General features: G+C 47.2%; 1 long non-coding RNA gene across 1 annotated transcript in view; it reads right to left on the reverse strand.

The window, feature by feature from the left end:
* Nucleotides 1–3,434: 3,434 nt before the first annotated feature.
* Nucleotides 3,435–21,058, reverse strand: part of LOC140399697 (uncharacterized) — a 773,593-nt gene continuing 755,969 nt past the window's right edge. Inside the window, exons 2-3 of the long non-coding RNA XR_011937793.1 lie at nt 18,479–18,529; nt 3,435–3,650 (exon numbers count right to left, since the gene is read on the reverse strand). This is a non-coding gene — a long non-coding RNA (uncharacterized lncRNA). The remainder of the gene's footprint in view (nt 3,651–18,478; nt 18,530–21,058) is intronic.

Below are 21,058 nucleotides of genomic sequence, written 5' to 3' on the forward strand. Positions count from 1 at the left end.
TTCCCCAAAAGCTTATACACATGATCTATAGTCTGTAACTGCGACTCGTAGTTCTCCAACTAACTTGTATACATGAGGTCTATTGTGTAACTGTATCTCCTGCTTCCCAAGGTAGCTTATATACATGAACCATTTTCAGTAATGTGTCAGCCAGGTCCTGAGCAAGTTTATATCTATTACCCTCTGTATGTACCTATGTCTCCCAGTTCCCCAACTAGCTCGGTATATTATTCCCTAGTTGTACCTCCTGGTTACCCAGCGAGGATATATCCATAATCCTTATTCTGTAACAGTGTCTCCTAGTTCCAGTTAGTTGGAAACATGATTCTTCCTCTGTAACTGTGTTTCCTTGGTCCTCAGTGAGCTTATACACCTGACCCTTATTTGTAACTGTACTCGTAGTTCCGTAGCTAGCTCAGATCTATGACTTTGTTCCAATCTTGTGTTTCCAAGTCCTCCGGCTATGTATTTTGCCATGATTATTTGATTTATCTTCAATTAGTTCAGAGCAGTGCTTCCAAATTTTCCTCTAAATTGTTCACCACAATTAGGTCGAAAGAACGATCTTCATTCACGTCACTTAGACTGACTCGGAAATAGGGGCCATGTAAATAATCGCACTGTGGAAGAGGAGGTGCAGTGACGAATAAGGTTCGTGTATATATGCCAGCTGGCATATGGCCCATATTATGTACAATTAGGATCAGGCAAACTACCCTTGGGTTGTGAAGTCAGCCACCAGAGGCCATAGGTTTAAGGTCAGTGGGGAAAAGTTTAGTGAAGATGTGCGAGGCAAGTTTTATTACACAGGATGATGAGTGGCTGGAACGTGTTATCAGATGAGGTTGTGAAAGCAGATCTATTAACGACGCTCAAAATGGATGTCGACAAATACATGGATAAGGTGGATATAGAGGGATACGGCACTAGGAAGTGCCGAGGGTTTTGGCTAAGTGTGGTATCATGGCCGTGAAAGGCTTGGAGGAGAAGGTCCTCTTCGTGTTCATTGTTTCCAAGTGAGCTTCTGTGGAACAATGAGACATGGTTACAAATCAAGGGCCATGTATCAAAGCTAGCTGGGGAACAAGGAGTCACAGTTACAGAATATGGATCATTAAGATAAGCTTGCTGGGGAACTTGGAGAAACTTCCAGAATTAGGTAATGTAAATACGCTAGCTGGAGAACCAGGAGGCACGGGTGCAGAATAAGTCTCAAGTATAAAAAGTAACGATGGACCGAGTAAAGACGGTTAAGAAGGAAGGTTGGCGAGATAAGTTCAAAGGGGAACTCGGAGGTACAGAGACAGAATCACGGTCATGTGTAAAGATTAATGAAGAATTAGGAGGCACAAGATCAGAATAAGGGACAGGTAGATAATTGAGTTGGGGAACAGAGACATGCGCAGGGTCAGGTTGATGTGTATTAGCCAACTGAGAATCTGAGAGGCCTATGTTCAGAATAAGAGTCATGCATGCAAACGGATACCGAATAAGGATAATGTGTATCGCTGACTGGAGAAGTAGCAGAAAAAAAATTACAGAATCAAGGCCTTATATATAAGCCAGCTGGGAACTGGGAAATGCATTTACACATTTAGGGTCATGTCTGGAAACTAGATAATCAGGTTCCTGGGAGGTACAGTCTCGGAATAAGGGGCAGCCAGTAAAGTCTGTAAAAAGGGGCATATTACTTATTTCAGAGGATTTGGTATCTTTTGAATTTTCTATCCCAGAACTCTGTGAATTTTCTGCAGCAGAGGATATTACCTTTAACAGGCTGTCTCTGTGACTGAGGCTTCTGTGTCAACTTGCAAATATATCTTATAGATTTTAATAATTTGCAATTGTTTCTGCTGATCTTCAGAGTGTATTTCCCTTTTGGACATTCATCCCTGGGGTCCGGGAGGCTCTGAGTAAGTTTTAATAACGTGACGAAATATGTTCTTTAAACCTAATTTTACATGAAAACATGGAGTAACCTATGTAACCAAAGTTCCGAAGTAATTGAAATTAAATATAATACTCTTTGAAAAATACATAACCAAAGAACCTGGAGACACTGCAATAGAAGACATACATTAATATGAGCTAGCTGGGGAAATTGGGCACACAGTTACAGAATACGAGTCATGTACGTAACCTCTATGGGGAGCGAGGAGACACGGTTATTGAATAAGGTCGTGCATATCAGCTAGCTGGTGAACTGGGAGGTACAGTAACAGAATAAGGGTCATGTATATAAGCTCGCTGGTGAAGTGACGGACCAACATTATGAATAAGGCTGATGAATAGCAGTATACAAATTGGCAAGTCATCCTTCATTTATATGGAACAGTTGTAAAGCCGCACTTGGATTATTGTGCACAATTCTGGTCGCCACACTGCCAGAATGATGTAGAGTGTGAAGAGGACAGTTATCAGGATGATGCCCGGTTAGGAGGATGTTAGTTATGTGGAGAGGATGAATAGACTCGGACTGTTTTCATTAGAACCCCGGAGGTTGAGGGGCGAACTGATAGAGGTCTACAAGATTATGAGGGGCATGGATAGAATGGATGGGCAGGCACCCTATCCCAAGGTGGTGTCTACCACCAGGGGTCGTGGACCTAAGGTCAGACGGGAAATTTTTAGAGGAGATCTGCGAGGCAGGTTTATTACACACAGCGTATAGAGTGGCTGGAACACGTTGCCAGGGGAGGTTGTAGAAACACGTACTTTTTGCGGCGTTGAAAAGGCATGTCGCAAATACATGGATCAGTTGGGTATGAAGCGATACAGCACGAGGAAGGGCTATGGATATAGGCCAAGTATGGTATCATCACCGGTACAAGCTTGCAGGGCCAAATGTCCTGTTCCTGTGCTATATTGTTTTTTGTTCTATATAAGCTCGCTGGGAAACAAGGCGATACGATTACAGAATAAGGTTCATGTATCTAAGCTAGCTTTGGAACATGGAGACTCAGTTACCGAATGATGTTCAGGTATTTACGTTATATGGGCATATGGAGATACCATTACTGAATGAAGAGCCATGTCCAGAGGCTGGCTAGGGAAATGGGAGACACAGTTACATCGTGTGGGCAATGTCAATACACAAGATTTTTAACTTGGAGACACAGGTGCAGCACGGGTCATTAAGTGAAGCTTGTTGGGAAATAGTAGAAACTGTTACAGACTGTGGCTATATTTCCAAGTCAGGGTGGTGAGTGACTTGGAGGGGAAATCACCAGGTAGTGGGTTTCCTCAATATCTGAATTTTGTCCAGTCCCTGCTCCGGATTCAATTATTTGTCTCCTTGTATCGCTGGCATTTTGAACTCTTCCTCTCTTGTAAATACTGAAACAAAGTCATTAAAGGCATGTTTGTCATGTCCTTATTTTAATTGGCAAATACACCATCAACTGTTAAAAAAGGACGACATTACATGTGACGGCTCTCCTTTTCATAATTAATTTCAAACGCTCCCTGTGATGATTCCTTGCGATTTTAGTTCCCTGCTCTATTTATTTGTACTTTACTCTTGCTTGTTCACTGTTTACAACTGTGACAATCCTGCATCCACGATTCTATCATGGCTGCCATGTTGTCACACGGAAGTTCAATTTGTGGCTGGCGTCATTTAATCTATTCTTCAAACGTTTTGTGTGTGTCTGTACGAACAAAATTAATAATATCGTAAGCTAGACACAGTCATTCTGCTCTAATTTTGTTTTACCCAAACGCGGTAACTGTTGCTATTTCAGCGACTTATCCACGTTTCTGTACAGACACTAACCCGGGAGACGGATACTGCAAGATACAGACTGGGAACAAGGGGCAGCCACTGAAGTCTGTAAAAAGGGGCATATTATTTCATTCAGAGGTTTTGGGATGTTCTGAATTCTCTACCCCTGAACGCTGCGAATTCTCATCTGCAGAGGATATTATCTCTAAAAGGCTGTCTCTGTAACTAAGGCTGCTGTGTCAACTTGCAAATATACCTTCTAGATTTGAATTATTTGCAAGAGTTGCTGGTGATCTTCTGAGTGTATTTCCCTATTGGACATCGAGGTCAGGGTGAGGGAAGCTCAGACTAAGTTTAAATAACGTTAAGGAATATAATTTTTTGGACCTAATTTTGGATGACAACTTAGAGGAAACAGTATAACCAAAGCTATGAAAGAATTGAAAATACATACAATACTTCCATTAAAATACATAGCCATAGAACTTGGAGACACTGCAATAGAAAACATGACATTAATAAGAGCTAGCTGCGGAAATGGGGCACACAGTTCCAGAATAAAGTTCATGTATATAAGCTCGCAGGTGAACTGGGAGACACAGTTAGAGAATAAGGGCCATTATATCAGCTCGCTGGGTAAGTGGCGAGCCAACTTAAAGAATAACGCTGATGTATGTCAGCATACAAACTGGAACTTCGTGCTACAGTTGTTTCGAAGCTATGTTAGGCCGCACTTGGAATATTGAGCACAATTGTAGTCCCCAGAAGGATGGAGAGGCTTTGGGAGAGGGTTCAGAGTCGGGTTACCAGGATGTTGCCTGGTCTGCAGGATGCTAGCTATGCAAAGAGTCTCAATAGACCCGGACTGTTTTTATCAGGACCCCGGAGGATGATGACTAAGTCCGATGAATATCAGTACAAAAAGTCATCCTTCATGTGTTTGGAACCGCTGTAAGGCCGAAAGGATTATGAGGAGCATGCATCGAGTGGGTGAGCAGGCACTTTACTCTTGAGTGGATGTCAGCCACCAGGGGGCATAGGTTTAAGGTCAGTGAGGCAATGTTTCGAGATGTGCGAGGCAGGATTTATTGCACAGGGTGGTGAGTGCTGGAACGCATTATCAGATGAGGTTGTGGAATCAGATATATTAACGGCGTTCAAAATAGTCAACAACAAATACATGGATAAGATGGATATAGGGGGATGCGGCACGAGGAAGTGCTAAGTGTGGTATCATGACCGTGAAAGCATTGGAGGACCGAAGGTCATCTTCGTGTTCATTGTTCTACAGGAGCTCGCTTCGAGGAAACGATGTAAACAAAGGTTCGAAATCATTGAAATTAAATATAATACTCTTTGAAAAAAACATAACCAGAGAACTTGGAGACACTGCAATAGAAGACATATCATTAATATGAGCTAGCTGCGGAAATTGGACACACAGAATGCGGGTCATGTATGTAACCTCGCTGGGCACCGAGGAGTGACGGTGATTGAATAAGGTCATGCATATCAGCTAGCTGGTGAACTAGGAGGCATTGTAACAGAATAAGGGTCATGTATACCAGCTCTCTGACGAAGTGACGGACCAACGTTATGAATAAGGCAGATGAATATCAGTATACAAATTGGCAAGTCATCCTTCATTTATATGGAACAGTTGTAATGCCGCACTTGGATTATTGCGCACAATTCTGGCCGACCACTGCCAGAATGATGTAGCGTGTGAAGAGGGCGGTTATCAGGATGTTGCCTGGTCAGGAGGATGTTAGTTCTGTGGAGAGGATGAATAGACAAGGACTGTTTTCATTAGAACCCCAGAGGTTGAGGGGCGAACTGATAGAGGTCTACAAGATTATGAGGGGCATGGATAGAATGGATGGGCAGGAACTCTATTCCAAGTTGGTGTCTGTCACCAGGGGTCATGTATTTAAGGTCAGTGGGGAAAAGTGTAGAGGAGATCTGCGAGGCTGGTTTATTACACACAGCATGGTGAGGTCGTAGAAGCAGGTACTTTCATGGCGTTCAAAAGGCATGTCGACAAAACATGGCTAGATTGGATATAGAACGATTCAGCACTAGGGAGTGCTATGGATTTTGGCCAAGAATGGTATCATCACCGGTACAAGCTTGCAGGACCAAATGTCCTGTTCCTGTGCTATATTGTTTTTTGTTCTATATATGCTCCCTGGGAAACAAGGAGGTACGGATACAGAATAATGTTCATGTATCTCAGCTAGCTTGGGAACTGGGAGACTCAGTTATCGAATGATGTTCAGGTACTTAAGTTATATGGGGACATGGAGATACCATTACTGTATGAAGAGGCTGGCTATGAAAATAGGAGACACAGTTACATTGTGTGGGCAATGTAAATACACAAGATTTTTAACTTGGAGACACAGCCACAGCACGGGTTATTAAGTGAAGCTTGTTGGGAAATAGTAGAAACAGTTACAGACTGTGGCTATATTTCCAAGTCAGGGTGGTGAGTGACTTGGAGGGAAATCACCCGGTAGTGGGGTTCCTAGATATCTGAATTTTGCCCAGACCCTGCTCCTGTTTCAATAATATGTCTCCTCGTATCGCTGGCATTTTGAACTCTTCCTCTCTTGTAAATACTGAAACACAGTCATTAAAACGCACGTTTGTCATTTCCTTATTTTAATGGACAAATGCACCATCAACTGTTAACAAGGGACGACCTTCCATGTGACCACTCTCATTTTCATAATTAATTGCAAAAGCTCCCGATGATGATTTTAGTATTGCGAGTTTATTTTCATGCTCCATTTATTTGTATTTTACTCTTGCTTTGTCACCATTTACAACTGTGACAATCTTGCATTCATGATTCTGTCATGGTTGCCATCTTGTAACCCGCAAGCTAGATTTTGTGGCTGGAGTCATTTAATCTATTATTTATACTCAGGATATGTACAAACAAGATTAATAATGCCGGAAGTTAGACACAGTCTTTCTGCTCTAATTTTGTTTGTTAACTATTGCTATTTCAGTGACTTATCCACGTTTTTGTACAGACACTAACCCGGGTACTGGAAGATACAGTCTCGAAATAATTGGCAGCAACTGACGCCTGTAAAAAGGGGCATATTATTTATTTCAGAGGTTTTGGGATGTTCTGAATTCTCTACCCCAGAACGCTGTGAATTTTCAGCTGCAGAGGATATTATCTTTAAAAGGCTGTCTCTGTGAATGAGGCTGCTGTGTCAACTTGCAAATATACCTTCTAGATTTGAATTATTTGCAAGAGTTGCTGGTGATCTTCTGAGTGTATTTCCCTATTGGACATCGAGGTCAGGGTGAGCGAAGCTCAGACTAAGTTTAAATAACGTTAAGAAATATAATTTTTGGACCTAATTTTGGATGACGACTTAGAGGAAACGATATAACCAAAGTTATGAAATAATTGAAAATAAATATAATACTTCCATAAAAATACAAAGCCATAGAACTTGGAGACACTGCAATAGAACACATGTTCTATTCAATAGACATTAATCAGAGCTAGCTGCGGAAATGGGGCACACAGTTACAGAATTATAGCTCAGGTATATAAGCCCGTTGGTGAACTGGGAGACACAGTTACAGAAAAGGGCCATGAATTTAAGCTCTCTGGGTAAGTGGCGAGCCAACTTAAAGAATAACGCTGTTGTATGTCAGCATAGGAACTGCCAATTCATGCTGCAGTTGTTTCCAACCTATGTGTGGCCGCACTTGAATCATTGAGCACGATTTTTGTCCACAGAAGGATGGGGAGGCTTTGAGAGAGGGTGCAGAGGAGGTTTACCAGCATGTTGTCTGGTCTGCAGGGTGTTAGCTATGGGAAAAGGCTGAAAACACCCGGACTGTTTTTATCAGAACGCCGGAGGTTGATGAATAAGGCTGGAGAATATCAGTATAAAAAGTCATCTTTCATTTTTTTGGAACCGATGTAAGGCATAAAATATTTTGAGATGCGTGCATAGAGTATATGAGCAGGCACTCTACTGTTGGGTGGAGGAGTCAGGCACCAGGAGGATTTATGGTCAGTGGGGAAATGTTTAGAGGAGATGTGCGAGACAGGTTTTATTAGATTGGGTGGTGATTGCCAGGAACGCATTATCAGATTAGTTTGTCGAAGCAGATATATTAACGGCGTTCAAAGGGGTTAACGACAAATACATGGATAAGATGGATATAGAGGGATACGGCGCCAGGAAGTACTAAGTGTGGTATTGTAGCCATCTGGGATGGCCACTTCCCGATTACAAAATGGACACTTTGTAAGGATTGCAGGGAAAATGGACAATACTGAGAAAACAAGCAGGTTCAGGGTTTGTCTGTTGATTGGAGCCGCAGCTCCCAGACAAGACCAAAAACTGTAGGTCCATTAGCATACTAATGGCCCATCTCCGGGATCAAAAGAGTAACATTTGAGTAACCGATACTAAGGCAGACACCCCAGCGCCAGAGGAGACCAGAACAAAGCAGGCCAACGGCCACCTAGGACACGCCCAGCAATCAGGGCACCCACCCCTTTATTGGATGAAATCGATAGGAACCATCAAGAAACGGCCCAATTGATTGGGGCCAAGTTCAAGGCTCGCCCAAAAAAGGGTGCAGCCCCTTCACAGAGAGCGAGGGAGGCACAGAGAGCGAGGGACACACAGAGCGAGGGGCACACAGAGAGCGAGGGACGCACAGAGAGCGAGGGACGCACAGAGAGCGAGGGAAACACAGAAAGCGAGGGACACACAGAGAGCGAGGGACACACAGAGCGAGGGGCACACAGAGAGCGAGGGACGCACAGAGCGAGGGACACACACACAGAGCGAGGGACACACAGAGAGCGAGGGACACACACCGAGAGCGAGGGACACACAGAGAGAGCGAGGGACACACAGAGAGCGAGCGAGGCACAGTGAGCGAGGGACACACAGAGCGAGGGGCACACAGAGAGCGAGGGAAGCACAGAGCGAGGGACACACACACAGAGCGAGGGACACACAGAGAGCGAGGGACACACACCGAGAGCGAGGGACACACAGAGAGAGCGAGTGACACACAGAGAGCGAGGGAGGCACAGAGAGCGAGGGACACACAGAGCGAGGGACACACAGAGACCGAGGGACGCACAGAGAGTGAGGGGCGCACAGAGAGCGAGGGAAACAAAGAGAGCGAGGGACACACAGAGCGAGGGGCACACAGAGAGCGAGGGACGCACAGAGCGAGGGACACACACACAGAGCGAGGGACACACAGAGAGCGAGGGACACACACCGAGAGCGAGGGACACACAGAGAGAGCGAGGGACACACAGAGAGCGAGGGAGGCACAGTGAGCGAGGGACACACAGAGCGAGGGGCACACAGAGAGCGAGGGACGCACAGAGCGAGGGACACACACACAGAGCGAGGGACACACAGAGACCGAGGGACACACACCGAGAGCGAGGGACACACAGAGAGAGCGAGTGACACACAGAGAGCGAGGGAGGCACAGAGAGCGAGGGACACACAGAGCGAGGGGCACACAGAGAGCGAGGGACGCACAGAGAGTGAGGGGCGCACAGAGAGCGAGGGAAACAAAGAGAGCGAGGGACACACAGAGCGAGGGGCACACAGAGAGCGAGTGACGCACAGAGAGAGGGACACACACACACAGCGAGGGACACACAGAGAGCGAGGGACACACACCGAGAGCGAGGGACACACAGAGAGAGCGAGGGACACACAGAGAGCGATGGAGGCACAGAGAGCGAGGGACACACAGAGCGAGGGGCACACAGAGAGCGAGGGACGCACAGAGCGAGGGAGACACACACAGAGCGAGGGACACACAGAGAGCGAGGGACACACACCGAGAGCGAGGGACACACAGAGAGAGCGAGGGACACACAGAGAGCGAGGGAGGCACAGAGAGCGAGGGACACACAGAGCGAGGGGCACACAGAGAGCGAGGGACGCACAGAGTGAGGGACACACAGAGAGCGAGGGACACACAGAGAGCGAGGGACACACAGAGAGCGAGGGACACACAGAGAGCGAGGGACACAGAGAGAGAGAGGGACACACACAGAGCGAGGGACAAACAGAGCGAGGGGCACACTGAGAGCGAGGGACGCACAGAGCGAGGGACACACACACAGAGCGAGGGACGCACAGAGAGCGAGGGACGCACAGAGTGAGGGACACACACAGAGAGCGAGGGCACACAAAGAGCGAGGGACACACAGAGAGCGAGGGACACACAGAGCGAGGGGCACACACACAGAGCGAGGTACAGACAGGGACCGAGGGACACACAGAGAGCGAGGGACACACAGAGCGAGGGACACACACAGAGAGCGAGGGGCACACAGAGAGCGAGGGGCACACAGAGAGCGAGGGACGCACAGAGAGCGAGGGACGCACAGAGCGAGGGACACACACAGAGAGCGAGGGACACACAAAGAGCGAGGGACACACAAAGAGCGAGGGACACACTGAGAGCGAGGGACACACAGAGCGACGGACACACACAGAGAGCGAGGGACACACAGAGAGCGAGGGACATACAGAGAGCGAGGGACACACAGAAAGCGAGGGACACACAGAGAGCGAGGGACACACAAAGCGAGGGACACACACAGAGAGCGAGGGACACACAGAGAGTGAGGGACACACAGAGGGAGGGACACACACAGAGAGCGAGGGACACACACAGAGAGCGAGGGACACACACAGAGCGAGGGATACACACAGAGAACGAGGGACACACAGAGAACGATGGACACACAGAGAGCGAGGGACACACAGAGGGCGAGGGTCACACAGAGAGCGAGGGATACACAGAGAGCGAGGGACACACACAGAGAGCGAGGGACACACACAGAGCGAGGGATACACACAGAGAACGAGGGACACACAGAGAGCGATGGACACACAGAGAGCGAGGGACACACAGAGAGCGAGGGACACACAGAGCGAGGGACGCACAGAGCTTATACACATGACCCTTATTCTATAGCTGGCTCCTTGTCATTCTGTAACTTTGTCTCCTAGTTCCCCAGCTAACTTACGTACATGACCCTTGCTCTGTACCTGTATCGCCTAGTTCCCCAGCTAACTTACATAGGTAAGGTTTACTCTGTAACTGTGTCTGCTAGTTCCCATCTACCTTTTATACAAGACCCTTATTCTGTGCCTGTCGTGCCTCGTTTCCCAGCTAGTTTATATACAGGACCCTCATTTTGTACTCGTGTCTCCCATTCCCCAGCTAGCATGTTTAACTAACCCTTATTATGTACCCGTGACTCCCAATTTCCCCATTTGCGTATATACATGACCCTTAGTGTGTACCTATGTCCCCTAGTGTCTCTATGTTCTCCAGCGACCATGAATACGTGGCACTTATTCTGAAACTGTCACCCAGTTCCCCAGCGAACTTACATACATACTCTTATTCTGCAACTGTGTCTCACAGTCCCGCAGCTAGCTTATAGAGATGAAACACGCGATGTTAACTGTGCCTCCAAGTTCATAGAATTCACAGTGCAGAGGGAGACCATTTGGCCCATCGAGCCTGCACAGGCCGTTAGAAAGATCACCCTACTTTAAGTACACCTTCTCCCCGCAACCCAGTAACCCCACCCAAACCTTTTTGGACATAATGGGCAATTCAGCATGGCCACTCCACCTAACCTGCACATCCCCGGACCGTGGGAGAAAGCCGAAGCTCCCGGAGGAAACCCACGCAGACGTTGGGAGAACATGCAGACTCCGCACAAACAGTGACCGAAGCCAGGAATCGGCCCTGTCACCCTGGCGTGTGAAGCAACAGTGCTAACCAATGTGCTCCTGTGCCACCCACTGACAGTGTGACCAAGTGACACTTACTCTCAGTAATAACCTGCTCGCTGACCCCCAGTTCGGTTCTACAGCAAGTGAATATGCATAACTCTCATTGTGTAACGGTGTCTCCCAATTCACCATTGTGCTTATACGCCTTACACATGTTCTATAACTGCGACCCTGAGTTCTCCGGCTCGCTTATATATATGACGCTGATTTTGGAACTGTGTCTCCCGCCGCCCAGATAGCTCATATACATGACCCTTATTCTGTAACTATATATCCTGGTTCCCCAGCTAGTGATATCCATGGTCCTTATTTTGTAACTGTCCAGACAGTTGCTGAGGGAGATTTTATACGACCCTCATTGTGTATCTGTGTCTCCTAGTTCCCCAGATAGCTAGGTACACATGACCCTTATTCTCTAACTGTCTCTTCCAGTTCATCAGCTAGCTAATATACATGTCCCATTTCCGTAACTGTGTCTCCTAGTTTCACAGCTAGTTACCATACATAACTCTAATTCTGTAACTTTGTCTCCTCGTTCTGCAGGTAGCTTCTCTACATGGCCAGTGTTCTGTTACTGTGTCTCCGCCTTCTCCAGCGCGAATGTATACATGACTCTCACTGCAACTGTCACCCTGTTCCCCAGCCAACGTACATGCATACTCTTATTCTGTAATAGTGTCTCACAGTTCCCCAGGTAACAAACATGTATAAAACTCATTCTGGAACTGTGCCTCCGAGTTCTCCAGCGAGCTGATGTACATGGCCATTACTCTGTAACGGTGTCTCTTAGTTCAACATCTAACCTACACGCATGATCACGATTCTGTAACTGTGTCTCCCATTTCCCAGCTGGCTTGTATACCTAACAGTTATTCTCCACCTGCCACTTCCAATTTCCCCGCTTGTGATGCACATGACCCTTATTATGTAATTGTATCTCCCAGTTCCCCAGCTAGATTTTGAGCATTTCTCTTATTCTGCAACTTTATCCCAGTTCACTGAGAGCTTTATATTGTGACCCTCATTATCTAACGGTGTCTCAGAGTTCTCCAGCGACATTAAATTAATAAATATGATTCTGTTATTGACTCCCAGATCCTCCGCGACATTATATACATGACCGTTATTCTTCAACCGTGTCTCGCACTTGCACAGCTCGCTAACATACATGAGCCTCATTGTGTAATTTTGTCTCCTCGTTCTAAATAAATGACCCTTATTCTGCAACTGTCTGTCTTGGTTCCCCAAAAGCTTATACACATGATCTATATTCTGTAACTGCGACTCGTAGTTCTCCAACTAACTTATATACATGAGGTCTATTGTGTAACTGTATCTCCTGCTTCCCAAGGTAGCTTATATACATGAACCATTTTCAGTAATGTGTCAGCCAGTTCCTGAGCAAGTTTATATACATTACCCTCTGTATGTACCTATGTCTCCCAGTTCCCCAACTAGCTCGGTATATTATTCCCTAGTTGTAGGGTGCACAGAGAGCGAGACACACACAGAGCGAGGGACACACAGAGTGCGAGGAACACACAGAGAGCGAGGGACACACAGAGAGCGAGGGACACACATAGAGCGAGGGTCACACAGAGAGCGAGGGACACACAGAGAGCGAGGGACACACAGAGAGCAAGGAACACACACGGAGAGCGAGGGACTCACAGAGAGCGAGGGATGCACAGAGAGCGAGGGACACACACAGAGAGCGAGGGACACACAGAGAGCGAGGGACACACACAGAGAGCGAGGGACACACAGAGAGTGAGGGACACACAGAGAGCGAGGGACACACAGAGAGCGAGGGACACACAGAGAGCGAGGGACACACAGAGAGCGAGGAACACACAGAGAGCGAGGGACACACAGAGAGCGAGGGACACAGAGAGCGAGGGACATACAGAGAGCGAGGGACGCACAGAGAGCGAGGAACACACAGAGAGCGAGGGACACACAGAGAGCGAGGGACACAGAGAGCAAGGGACACACAGAGAGCGAGGGGCGCACAGAGAGCGAGGGACGCACAGAGAGCGAGGGACGCACAGAGAGCGAGGGACACACAGGGAACAAGGGACACACACAGAGAGCGAGGGACACACACAGAGAGCAAGGAACACACAGAGAGCGAGGGACACACAGAGAGCGAGGGACACACAGAGAGCGAGGTACGCACAGAGAGCGAGGGACGCACAATGAGCGAGGGACGCACAGAGTGTGAGGGGTACACAGAGAGTGAGGGGCACACAGAGAGTGTGGGATACACAGGGAGCGAGGGACTCAGTGAGAGCGAGGGACACAGCGAGAGCGAGGGACACAGCGAGAGCGACGACACAGCAAGAGCGAGGGACACAGCGAGAGAAGGAGAGTGAGCGATAGAGTGATAGAAAGAGAGATGTACACAGTGAGAGATAGTGGGACAAAGAGAAAGAGGGATAGAGATAGAGGGAGTGGGAGAGAGGGAGACAGAGAGAGGGGGATACAGAAAGGGAGAGGGCGACAGGGAGAGTGACACAGAGAGAAAGAGGTAGACAGTGAAAGAGAGGGATAGAGTGAGAGGACACTTTGAGAGCAACAGGGACACAGGGGAAGAGAGGGACAGAGAGAGGTGGGCACACGGAGAGAGTGAGGGACACACACAGAGAAAGAGGTACACAGCGGGTCAGGATCTGAGGTTTCGGGGACGTGAGTGGGTCAGGATCTGAGGGTTAGGGGACATGAGGGTGTGATGGTGTGAGGGTGCCAGGACGTGAGGCAGTCAGGACATTAGGGTTATCAAACTGACCGTTTTCATTCAATCCAAATTGTTTCTTTATAAATTCTAATCTCAGGAATTGACATCAGAAGATTTCAGTGAAAAATCTGTCCGGGAACAACAAGTAAAATATAAAGTGAAACTTTGCAATGAGCTTTGTTTGTCTGGCCAGGAATCTTCTCTCTAAATGGAAGCAGAAATGAAGTTGTGTTTAACTCACATTCTGTGATTTCTTGCTGGTTTTTACTCATTCTATGGAAAGCCTTCCTAAGGCGACAGACGAATGGTTATTCCCAACATGTCAGAAATTAGGGGAACAAATGTCAAACAAAGACAGAAATAAGGACAGGACATTGTGAATCTGTTGCTGTCTGCTGAATTAACATAACCATCGACAGGACAAGTGTTACCTTTGCAGACACAGGAAACACACCGAGGGGCACATTCCTGACAGAAAGTTGGGGGTGGGGACTACACACAGGTCACTGAGGAGATCTCAGTCCAAACTGTTTCTAATCATTTCCCAAATGTTTCACAACATTTGTGGCTCTTCCAAAATTTAAGATACTTTGTTGTCTGTATTCTGTGAATCCAGCTGTGAAATATCTTCACTTCAATGTCTTTTCCCCAACACTATCCCCATGTCCCTTTATGTCATTGGGATTTAGAAAGCTGTCAATTTCTGCTTTAAACTTGGTCAATAACTTTCCATCTTTGAGAGTGGAGAAATCATCAGGAATGTGGGATTAGATCTCCAGGGTTAGGTTGGAGGAACAGGGCTCGTTCGGGTCCTATTGAACCAATCTCTCCTCCGAGGACAGTCCGGCAATCTCCCTATCAGCCGATTGATCCTCCGCTGCACTCCCTCTCTGGCAACTATATCCTTTCTATGTTAGGGAGACCAAAAACTGTACACAGTACTCCAGGTGTGGTCTCACCAAGGGCTTGTATAACTGCCGTAAGACATCTGCACTTCTGAATTCAAATCCCTCTTTCAATGAAGGCCAACATATCATTGGTCTTCTTAACTGCTTGCTGCACTCACCTCTCCACTTTCAGTGACTGGTGTACAAGCTCCATTTGTACATCCACATTGCCCAACATATCACCATTTAAATTTGACTCTTTCCTTCAGTTTTTGTTTGACACTAACTTGAACAACTGTCCGAATTGTCTCAGTGTTGTGCTCACATAAAATGGCCACCGTTCAGTCACTTAAAATGGCTGACTGCTGATCGTGGATTTGTTTAGACAGATTCCCAGAGAGAGAGATAGAGAGATGCAGAGACAGAGAAGATGGGGAAAATAACAGAATACATTAATTCAATATTCAGAATCTCCATCTCTGTGTATACTCTGCACAGCGCTGTTGGAATGTAATACATTTCAATCAGAGCTCACAGAATCATAGAATATACATTGCAGGAGTAGCCCATTTGGCCCATCGAGTCTGCACTGGCCCTCGGAGAGAGCACCCTACCCAAGCCCACGCCTCCACCCTATCCAAATAACCCCAGTAACACCACCTAACCTTTGGGCCACTAAGGGGCAATTTAGCACAGCAAACATCTCCTCACATCCTTCTAGGCCCTAGTGAATACAGGCACAATGATAGAATCACTACAATGCAGAAGGAGGCCATTCTGCCCATCGAATCTACACCAACCCTCTGCCACAGCATTCTATGTAAGCTCAGTCACCCGCCCTATCCCAATAACTCCTTAACCTAATTAAACAATCTTTCTTGGACATTAAGGGGTAATTTAGCAGGACCATTCCACCTCGCCTGCACATCTTTGGACTGTGGAAGGAAACCGGAGCACCCGGAGGAAACCCACGCACACACAGGGAGAAACTGCCAACTCCACGTAATCAGTCACACAAGGCCGGAATTTATCCCGAGTCACTGGCACGGTGAGGCAGCAGTGCTAACCACTGTGCCACAGTCAAACCAATCTCTCCTTGTAGGACAGTCCGGCAATCCCCCTATCAGCCGATTCACCTTCCGCTGCACTCCCTCTCTGGCAACTATATCCTTTCTATGTTAGGGAGACCGAAACTGTACACAGTACTCCAGGTGTGGTCTCACCAAGGCCTTGTGTAACTGCAGTAAGACATCTCCACTTCTGAACTCAAATCCCTCTTTCAATGAAGGCCAACATATCATTGGTCTTCTTCACTGCTTGCTGCACCCCCCTCTCCACTTTCAGTGACTGGTGTACAAGGACAGCCAGCTCCCTTTCTACATCCACATTCCCCAACAAATCGCTGTTTAAATCAGACACTTTCCATCAGGATTCTGTTATACCAACGTGTACAAATATCAGAAATGACTGTGCTGTGCTCACCTAAAATGGCCACCATTAAGTAACTTAAAATGGCTGACTGCTGATCGTGGATTTTGTTCTAACAATATTCCCAGACAGACAGAGAGAGAAGCAGAAACAGAGGGATGGAGAAACTAACAGAAGACATTTATTTGAGATTTTGAAACTTCGTCAAACACGACCAGCAAAGGTACATCATGGGGTTAGACAAAGATTCCTCTACACTGTACCTGGCAAACACTCCCAGGACAGGTACAACATGGTATTAGATATCGAGCAAGGCTCTCTCTACACTGTGCCCATCAAACACTCCCAGGACAGGTACAACACGGTATTAGATATCGAGCAAGGCTCTTTCTACACTGTCCCCATCAAACACTCCCAGCACAGGTACAGCACGGGGTTAGACATAGAGTAAAGTTCCCTCTACACTGTCCCCATCAAACACTCCCAGCACAGGTACAGCACGGGGTTAGACATAGAGTAAAGTTCCCTCTACACTGTGCCCATCAAACACTCCTAGGACAGGTACAACACGGTATTAGATATCGAGCAAGGCTCTCTCTACACTGTCCCCATCAAACACTCCCAGCACAGGTACAGCACGGGGTTCGACATAGAGTAAAGTTCCCTCTACACTGTCCCCATGAAACACTCCCAGCACAGGTACAGCACGGGGTTAGACATAGAGTAAAGTTCCCTCTACACTGTGCCCATCAAACACTCCCAGCACAGGTACAGCACGGGGTTAGACATAGAGTAAAGTTCCCTCTACACTGTCCCCATCAAACACTCCCAGGACAGGTACAGCACGGGGTTAGATACAGAGTAAAGCTCCCTCGACACTGTCCCCATCAAACACTCCCAGGACAGGTACAGCACGGGGTTAGATACAGAGTATAGCTCCCTCTACACTGTCCCCATCAAACACTCCCAGGACAGGTACAGCACGGGGTTAGATACAGAGTAATGCTCCCTCTACACTGTACCCATCAAACACTCCTAGGACAGGTACAGCACGGGGTTAGATACAGAGTAAAGCTCCCTCTACACTGTCCCCATCAAACACTCCCAGAACAGGTACAGCACGGGGTAAGATACAGAGTAAAGCTCCCTCTACACTGTCCCCATCAAACACTCCCAAAACAGGTACAGCACGGGGTAAGATACAGAGTAAAGCTCGCTCTACACTGTCCCCATCAAACACTCCCAGGACTGGTGCAGCACCGGGTTAGATACAGAGTAAAGCTCCCTCTACACTGTCCCCATCAAACACTCCCAGGACAGTTACAGCACGGGGTTAGATACAGACTAAAGCTCCCTCTGCATTTTTCCTCTCAAACACTCCCAGGACAGGTACAGCACGGGGTTAGATACAGAGTAAAGCTCCCTCTGCATTTTTCCTCTCAAACACTCCCAGGACAGGTACAGCCCTGCTGATACCGAGCAGGGCTCTCTCTACACTATACTGTTTCCATTTTCTCACAAATATTTGCTTCTTTTCCAATTCACTTTAATTCTGTGCCATCTCGTTCTTGATCTTCTCAATATTGGGAACAGTTTCTCCCTGTCTACTCTGTCCGGCACCCCCAAGAATTTGATCACATCTATCCAATCTCCTCTTGGACATTTCTCTCCGTGGAGAACAGACCCAACCTCTCCAATCTATCCTCATCACTGAAGTTTCTCATTCCTGAACCATTCTTGTGAACCTCCTCTGCACTCGCTCCAGTGTGTTCACATCCTTCCTATAGTGTGGCGCCCAGAACTGTCCACAACATTCCAGCTGAGGTCTAACTAGTGTCTTGTATAAGTTCAGACTTACCTCCTCGCTCTTGTACCAATGCGGGAAAATACTGAGCACGTCAGGCAGCATCTTTGGAGAGAGAAATAGAATCTTGGACCAGGGAGACTGGCAGATAGACAGATAGAGAAAAGTCCACACACACAGTAACACGCTTACCCTCACACAGACACCCTGCTCTAAACAGATAGAAAATGCGGCAGATCACTTCTCCATCAGTAAATGGAAGGAGATTTTGGATTTCTCTTCAAAAGGACCAGCACACATTTAAAAAGAATGGGTGGGTGGGAGGGTTGGTGCTTCCCAATCTTTTGTATTATTATTGGGCGGTGAATTTGGAGAAGATTCGGCAATGGTGGGGAGAGGAAGAAGCGGAATGGGGACAGGTGGAGTACGCATCGTGTAAGGGGGCGAGTTTGCAGACTTTCGCTGCGGCCCCACTCCCATTTCCCCCGGGAGGGTTTCCACAAAGCACGGTGCTGGCATCTTCCTTCAACATCTGGAGCAAGTGGAGACGCCATTTTGCTTTGGTAAACTTGACGGTGCGAGCCCCTATTTATGGAAACCCCCGATTCACCCCGGCGGCAAGACTGGATACAATATTTAAACAGTGGCATAAAGCTGGGCTGAGACAGGTTACAGACTTGTTGTTGGAAAGTAGATTTGAAGAATTGAGGGAGAAACATAAAATGCCGAGGGAGGTGAAGTTTAATTATCTTCAATGATGAAACTTGGTGAACAAAGAGTTGTCCTCTTTCGTTGCCTACCAGAGAACAAGCTGCTGGATAAATTGCTCCTCCCAGCTGAGTTGGTGATGGGAGAATTACTAACATTTACAGCTGGCTGATGGACAGAAAGAAAGCAGCAATTGAGGAAATAAAACAAAAAAAGAACAAAGAACAAAGAAATGTACAGCACAGGATCAGGCCCTTCGGCCCTCCAAACCCGTGTCGACCATGCTGCCCGACTAAATGACAATCTTCTACACTTCCTGGGTCCGTATCCTTCTATTCCCATCCTATTCATATATTTGTCAAGATGCCCCTTAAATGTCCCTATCGTCCCTGCTTCCACTACCTCCTCCGGTAGCGAGTTCCAGGCATCCACTACCCTCTGCGTAAAAAACTTGCCTCGTACATCTACTCTAAACCTTGCCCCTCTCACCTTAAACCTATGCCCCCTAGTAATTGACCCCTCTACCCTGGGGAAAAGCCTCTGACTATCCACTCTGTCTATGCCCCTCATAATTTTGTATACCTCTATCAGGTCTCCCCTCAACCTCCTTCGTTCCAGTGAGAACAAACCGAGTTTATTCAACCGCTCCTCATAGCTAATGCCCTCCATACCAGGCAACATTCTGGTAAATCTCTTCTGCACCCTCTCTAAAGCCTCCACATCCTTCTGCTAGTGTGGCGACCAGAATTGAACACTATACTCCAAGTGTGGCCTAACTAAGGTTTTATACAGCTGCAACATGACTTGCCAATTCTTATACTCAATGCCCCGGCCAATGAAGGCAAGCATGTCGTATGCCTTCTTGACTACCTTCTCCACCTGTGTTGCACCTTTCAATGACCTGTGGACCTGTACTCCTAGATCTCTTTGACTTTCAATACTCTTGAGGGTTCTACCATTCACTGTATATTCCCTACCTGCATTAGACCTTCCAAAATGCATTACCTCACATTTGTCCGGATTAAACTCCATCTGCCATCTCTCCGCCCAAGTCTCCAGACAATCTAAATCCTGCTGTATCCTCCGACAGTCCTCATCGCTATCCGCAATTCCACCAACCTTTGTGTCGTCTGCAAACTTACTAATCAGACCAGTTACATTTTCCTCCAAATCATTTATATATACTACAAAGAGCAAAGGTCCCAGCACTGATCCCTGTGGAACACCACTGGTCACAGCCATCCAATTAGAAAAGCATCCCTCCATTGCTACTCTCTGGAAGGAAGAGTTGGGTGTGGCGTTGGAATGGGGACTATGGAGTGAGGTTATACACAGGGTCAATGCGACATCTTCACGTGCTCGGATGGGCTTGATACAATTCAAGGATGTACACAGGGGCTATATGACACAGGGACGAACGAGCAGATCCTTCACAGAGGAAGAAGATAAATGTGAGAGTGTAAAGGAGGACCAGTGAACCACGTCCACATCTTCTGGTCACGTCCACGATTATTGGGCTTCTGGCTCTCGCTATTTAAAACAGCAACAGAAGTTGTGGAGGTGGAAATATTACTGGGACCACATGAGGCAATTTCTGGGGTGTCGGAAGTACCGGGACTAATAGATGGGGACGGGGCCGATGTGGTGGCCTTTGCCACATTGATCGTCCGGAGGCTAATATTATTGGAAGGGAAGTCAGAAGATCCGCCAAAAATATCGACATGGTTGAGGGATATTGCGGAATTCCTTAAAGTTGAGAAACTAAAGTAAGCCCTTTGTGGCTCAGGTGGGGGGTTCTGGACGAGATGGAAGCTGTTCTTGTCTCTATTTACAGATCTGTTTGTTGCCAGTGGGTAAGGGGAGGGAAGAGGGGAAAGGTTTAATGGAAATAAAGGAATAAATCTCAAATGAGGAGAATAGTATTTT

The sequence above is a fragment of the Scyliorhinus torazame genome, chromosome 23, assembly GCF_047496885.1.
Source record: "Scyliorhinus torazame isolate Kashiwa2021f chromosome 23, sScyTor2.1, whole genome shotgun sequence".
Classification (NCBI taxonomy): domain Eukaryota; kingdom Metazoa; phylum Chordata; class Chondrichthyes; order Carcharhiniformes; family Scyliorhinidae; genus Scyliorhinus; species Scyliorhinus torazame.